Source organism: Gymnoscopelus braueri (genome assembly GCF_963280865.1).
Source record: "Gymnoscopelus braueri genome assembly, contig: SCAFFOLD_42, whole genome shotgun sequence".
Lineage (NCBI taxonomy): Eukaryota > Metazoa > Chordata > Actinopteri > Myctophiformes > Myctophidae > Gymnoscopelus > Gymnoscopelus braueri.
In genome coordinates, this window is record NW_027660610.1 from 317,901 (window position 1) to 323,825 (window position 5,925).

At 46.4% G+C, this 5,925-nt stretch overlaps 1 pseudogene across 1 annotated transcript; it reads right to left on the minus strand.

The window, feature by feature from the left end:
- Window positions 1-3,463: 3,463 nt before the first annotated feature.
- Window positions 3,464-4,421, minus strand: LOC308081370 (E3 ubiquitin/ISG15 ligase TRIM25-like; annotated as a pseudogene). The gene has a single exon. The product of its transcript is annotated as an E3 ubiquitin/ISG15 ligase TRIM25-like (transcript).
- Between the last annotated feature and the right edge of the window lie 1,504 nt (window positions 4,422-5,925).

The window sequence follows — 5,925 nt, forward strand, 5'->3', positions numbered from 1 at the left end:
ATCAGTAGTGGGGAATGGGCCAAGAAAGTCCACACCAACGCGCTCCATGGGGGCCCCCACCTGATACTGCTGCAGTGGGGCATGGGAGCGTTGGGTGGGTCCCTTCCGAGCCGTGCAGGCGTCGCAGCAGTGCACAAACAGTTCAGTGTCGTGCCTGCAGACTCCGGCAACGCCTGACTGAGGCGCACGACTTCACCCGGCAGCGCCAGGAACAGGCTGGGGAGAAACAGAAGCGGGCGTACGACACCCGCTGTCGGGGCCGCCCCTTCTCCTCTGGGGAGAAGGTGTGGGTCTACAACCCAACCCGGAAAAAGGGCATTTCGCCCAAGCTCACCAGCAAATGGGTGGGGCCTTGTGAGGTGTTGGAGCCGCTTTCAGATGTTGTGTACCGGGTGAAGCTGTGTGTCAGGGGACGGGTAGTGGTGTTGCATCGGGACCGTTTGGCACCCTACCGCCCCCATGCTCAACGAGAAGTACTGTACCTGCCGAACAACACAGGTCACCCTGTACGGCTCCTCCGACCCTCATGGACCCACCCAATACAATGGCCTTTGGAACAGACAGTGGGGGGCAGGGACAAAGGCAGGGGCCTACGACTTCACAACCTCAAAGACTGCGTCAGCCTCCCCGTCGCTATAGAGACTATGAGTTAAGCTTTTAAGTCACCGGGACGGGCGACAAGCTGGTGGGGGCTGTGTGGCGACGGAGCTGCACTGTTATTAGGTCTATGTCCCTTTAAGAGTTTCCCGGCATGCCTTGCGGCCGTGTGTTGTTATACAGGAAGTAAAGAGAGGAAAAGTGTGTGTTGTTGTTGCAAATTCTAAGAGAGTAAAAGCATCCATTGATATGCCGTTCTTGTAAAGAGAAAAAGGAAAATAAAGCCGTTCTTTTTGATGAGAGAAATAGTTTTCGTCTCCTTGCCCTGCCGTTCGCCACAATATATATATATATATATATATATATATATAGTGTTTGCACTTTCTCCCTTTTTGGCACGTACATCTACATAAACGTTCAGATTTCAAATATAAGTGCTGACCCCATGGCCACAAATGTTGCAATTATGTACGGGCCCTCAGAAGTACCCATATCTTCCGTATTATTCAATGAAAAGCATTTGAATCTGATCGGTGGCCATTTTCTCATAGAGTTATAATATATCAGAGTGCAGTACACCTCACAACCGATAGGGTCACGTAGTTGAAAGTATACAGAGAAAATGGCTGCCAATCGGATTAAAATGCTTTTTATTGAACAATACGGAAGATACAGGTATTTCTGAGAACCCGTACACAATTGTAACATCCGTGGCCATACATTCAGCACTTTATATTTGAATTTTAACGTTAATGTAGATGTAGGGACCAAAAGAGAGAGAGAGAGTGCAGACACTATGTTGAAGTTAATCCATGACGACCGTCTGAATGCGATTGGTTTGCTTTGACATTAATACATTGTTGAATTTCAGGCTTGCATGTCGTCTCTGTCTGTACAGTGGATGGCTCACATAATAATAATAATAATAATAATAATAATACTAACAATAATAATAATAATAATAATAATAATAATAATAATAATAATAATAATAAGGGTAATGATAATAATAAGGGTAATAATAATAATAATAATAATAATAATAAATAGCCTGTCTGGAGAATATGTGTCGTTCATCATACTATATTTACTGAAGATTGCAGAGTTAAAATACACATTTCACGCTGGAAATATTATTAAAACACATTATAATGCAGACAATATCGTAAAATATTGCATATTCAACTGAGAATTAAAGTAGTGGCAGCCATGTAGTTTAATTTCGCTTATGATACATTGACAAGTCACGTGACGTGTCTGATCAAACGAATAGATGGGATGATAACAACCTACTGAATGATTTAAAACGGTGGTAGGGCCATACTATGTAGAAAAGGTCATTATCAACCGAAAGAATCCATGATAACTGCCGACTGAGCCACCCAGTCGGCAGAGCATGGCCCTACTAGGACGAAACGATCCTCCTGATAAGAGATGATAACTGAGATTGTATCGGATGATAACGTTCGGGTGGAAGAGATCAGAGATGTTTGCTTTGTTCATCTTTAATGTCACTTTATTCACAAGACTATTTATACTGTGTCTTAGAGCAGTGCTGCTCACACTGTGGGTGAGGACCCCCAGGGGGTCCCCACATCATTATCTTAATGTAAAACATTGTTTTCTCACTCAACAGTGAACTAGACTGAGAGAACGAGCCCAATCGATGGTCTTGAAGGGCGGACCCAGCCGCCCAGATTCGTGCGGGGCTTCCTATTGCTTCATCAATCTATGTCCCCGCCTCCCCCCCCCCCCCCCCCTCAATAGCAGATACATGCACACAACACATCGCTTTTGTGAGGCGTTGTGAGCTTGTAGATCTGCTATTTTCACAAGATTTATCTGTGGAACCGAGTCAAACTAAATGTAATGCCTCAACTCCTGCAATTTCAAGTGCTTATCAGGGTGGGGGGTCCCCAGTTCAAATATGATTCTTTTAGGGGGTCCTCAGTTCAAATATGATTCATTTTGGGGGTCCCCAGTTCAAATATGATTATTTTGGGGGGTCCCCAGTTCAAATATGATTGTTTTGGGGGGTCCGGTCAAATATGATTATTTTGGAGGGGTCCCCAGTTCAGATATTATTTTGGGGGGTCGTAGGTGTATGAATACAAGAGGAGAACAACATATTAATATAGATTATTAACCACTTTAAGCCCCAATTATACTTCAACTTCATCATACGACGCATAGCAAAAATTGCTGATCTACAAGCTCACAAAGCAGGCTGAAAGAAAAACTATAAAATGATGAAGAAATGATTCTGGACTCGTGACATGAGAGACCAAACAGAAGTGTGATCTACTCGAGGTCACACAACTCAGCTGTGTGGAGGAGAGTCATGGTGTCAGACACACTGTAGAAGGACAGAGTACCTGCACTGTGGTCCAGGTACACTCCTACTACTCTTTTTATTATTTATTACTAGTCCCTGTTCTGCTGATATCTTTATATGAGACTGCTATATGAACAACGTTTCCACTCCACTCTACCTCACAGTAACAGTGTCCAATCAGACCCTCTATACTCAGAACCTGAGTGTGCAGTGAATCTCTTTGGGTGATGAGGATATGATTGTGGTTTGTTCATCATTGTTACTTTTCTGTTCCCTTTAGACAGAGACAGGTATTGATGAGCTGTGTTTGGATCCAGTGTGATTGGACATGAATATTGTAAGAAGTCAGCTCTGGTCTTGGGTTCTGGTGGTGTTGACAGTAAAACATCCACTCTGTTCACTGTCTCTGAGACGTTTGTCCCTTCCTCTGTAAGAATGTCCTCTAGTCTGTCTCTCATCTTGGACACGGCCACAGTCACATCTTCAAAGTATCTCAGAGGACGGACATTGCTGCTGACTGGGTGTGTAGATTCACTGATCGTTGAGAGGGAGGAGGTGTAACGCTGAGGTGTAACGCTGTAGCAAATGGATGTGATCCTCTGTGAGCGAGAGCTGCTCCAGCTCAGCATGTCTCCTCCTCAGGTCAGTGACCTCCTGCTCCACACGCCTCCTCAGTTCTTCAGCACGACTCACTTCACGTTCCTGCTTGTTTCTGATCAGCTCCCTCACCTCAGATCGTCTTCTCTCCATGGAAGAGAAGAGCTCAGTAAAGATGGTGTCACTGTCCTCCACTGCTCTGTCAGCACAGTGGTTGATGGACTCCACCTCCTGGTGAAGCACCTTCACGTCTTTCTCTCTCTCCTGGATTCTCTGCTGACTCGTATCGAGCTCTTTCTGTCTCTCAGTACGTTCTGCTGCAGCTGAGATCGTATCGTGACCTTTGTGTTCTTCCACGGAGCACAGAGAGCAGATACACTGCTGATCGGTACAAGCTTCTTCATCTCGTCGTGACGAGAGCAGATGTTCTCCTGAAGCTCGCTGGAGGCTTTGACCAGCCTGTGTTTCTTAAAGGCAGGAGACTGATAGTGAGGCTGGAGGTGAGTGTCACAGTAAGAGACCAGACACTGAAGACAAGTCTTCACAGCTTTCAGTCTCCTCCCAGTGCAGAAATCACAGGCCACATCTCCAGGTCCAGCGTAGCAGTGATCAGGAGGAACGTCTTGGAGTCTTGTCTTCTTGTCTTCTTCAGGCTCTCCACCACATCAGCAAACATGGTGTTTTTCTTCAGAACAGGTCTTGGGATGAACGTCTGTCTGCACTGTGGACAGCTGTCCCAGCTCCCTCTCTGATCATCCTGGTTCCAGAATCCGTCGATACACCTCCTGCAGTAGCTGTGTCCACAGGGAACAGTCACTGGATCCTTCAGTAGATCCAGACAGATAGAACAACACAACTGTTCCTGATCCAGTTGAGCTCCCTGCTGCGCCATGTTAGTACCTGACTGACTGACTGACTGACTGACTGACTGACTGACTGACTGACTGTCTGTCTGTCTAAAGGACTGAATATCTGACTATCAGCTCCCTCTGTGAGTGAGACGAGTTTAGTTTGGTTGCATTTCCTCAGAAATCACATGACATGGGAGGTTTTGTGTGTGTGTGTGTGTGTGTGTGTGTGTGTGTGTCGCTCTTTTATTCTCTCCCTAATCTCTCCCTCTCTGCGTCTACCTCTCTCTCTCCCTCTCCCTCCCCCTCCCTCCCTCTCCCACTCCCTCTCTCTCTCTCTACCTCCCCCTCCCTCCCTCCTCTCTCTCTCGCTCTCTCCCTCCCACCCCTCCCTCCCTCCCTCCCTCCTTCCCTCTCTCTCTCTCTCTCTCTCTCTCTCTCTCTCTCTCTCTCTCTCTCTCTCTCTCTCTCTCTCTCTCTCTCTCTCTCTCTCTCTCAGCAGTGTTTCTAATCTGTCAAGGAACTGAAGCTGATACAACTGGTGACGTCAGAGTGGTGACGTCAGAGTGGTGACGTCAGAGTGGTGACGTCAGTGTGGTGACGTCAGAGTGGTGACGTCAGAGTGGTGACGTCAGTGTGGTGACGTCAGAGTGGTGACGTCAGTGTGGTGACGTCAGTGTGGTGACGTCAGAGTGGTGACGTCAGTGTGGTGACGTCAGAGTGGTGACGTCAGAGTGGTGACGTCAGTGTGGTGACGTCAGAGTGGTGACGTCAGTGTGGTGACGTCAGAGTGGTGACGTCAGTGTGGCGACGTCAGTGTGGCGACGTCAGTGTGGCGACGTCAGAGTGGTGACGTCAGTGTGGTGACGTCAGAGTGGTGACGTCAGAGTGGTGACGTCAGTGTGGTGACGTCAGTCAGGTCTGCAGAAAAACAACAGCCATGCATTTTCTCACTGGTGCTTTGATCGCAAACCGCCACCAGAGGGCAACTCCTTCAGAATGGATCTAGAATCCACTTTTGATTGATTGATCGATTGATTGATTGATTGATTAAATACTTTATTTACAGTTTGCAAAAAAAGCACATGAAAGTACAGTTCAATACAAGGTCTGTTAAGAGGATTAAAACCCAAGAAAGCACTATAACTTGTTTCCATTGGGGCCCTGTGTATTCAATTCATCGAAACACTTAATGACAGACAAATATACAATACTATGCAAAAAAATCATATGAACGAGTTGTAATCTAAAGGAAAAATATGTAGGTCTACAGTAAACAGTTTGGGGGGGGGGGGGGGGGGGGGTCTGGTGATAGACTTGGACATGAAGCAGTGTCCTCCAGCCCTGCTTCATGTAAACCAGAGGTTCTCTAACTTCTTTGTCTCTCAGGTCATCCCTATAAATAACTTTATTATCCACGGTACCCCTGAATGACGTTGTTACTTTATAGAACCTTAGCTCCCGGTTGTTTTTAGGATGTATTTTTAAATTATTTGACTAGTTTATAAAGCTCTAAATGGTCTGGCACCTTCCTACCTCTATGACCGC